Raw genomic sequence first — 779 nt, forward strand, 5'->3', positions numbered from 1 at the left:
GAGACTAATTCATATTTCTCTATGAGACTTCACATATTGGCATTTTGATATCATTTTCCTCTTTTGAATTTATTTTTTGATCTTCCTTGTCTCCATAGTAACTATTAGATATCAGGGCTTTTGGGTTTTTGTTTGTTTGATTCTTTTCCAGTCTATTTCATGACTTTTAAAGCTGAATTCTGCTTCTGAAGTATAGAAGATACTAACTGAAGATTCTTAGAGGGGAAGGGAAGCAGTGGTCATTGATTTGATGTGATAGGACCGCCAGATCTGGTGACTCGTCTATTGCACCTAAGGATTCAGGTCTGGCAGGTGGCCTGGAGGCCCCACATTTGGTATCCTATTCAATTGGCCTCTTTAACTAGGACAACAAGGCCTTTGCTGCTGATCTATCCTGCTGATTTAAGGGATCTCTCACTGGCTTGCCTAGACACCATCTATGCTAGGCTTTGCTCCCTTTTACCCAATTGAAGCACACCTTTGAAGGACCATAAGAATATGGTCCTTCTAAGTCATCTTGGTTGGGAAAATTGTGCCATTCTGTCCTTTTGTGAGTTCTGTCACTCCAGAATTTGTTTTGAGGCTTAAAGTTGTTTCGAGGAAAACAGGGGAAAGCTCAGGCAACTTCCTGCCTTTTCTCTGCGATCTTTGTTCCTCTCCTTGTATATTATTCAACTAAAACATGTTACCACTCAAGCCAAGCAAAACTCATTTTTTTTTCCTAGTAGTTTCTACTTCCTTTCCCAATCACTATAGTATGACTCTCTTTTTAATTACTA

This window comes from Antechinus flavipes, chromosome 1, assembly GCF_016432865.1.
Source record: "Antechinus flavipes isolate AdamAnt ecotype Samford, QLD, Australia chromosome 1, AdamAnt_v2, whole genome shotgun sequence".
Lineage (NCBI taxonomy): Eukaryota > Metazoa > Chordata > Mammalia > Dasyuromorphia > Dasyuridae > Antechinus > Antechinus flavipes.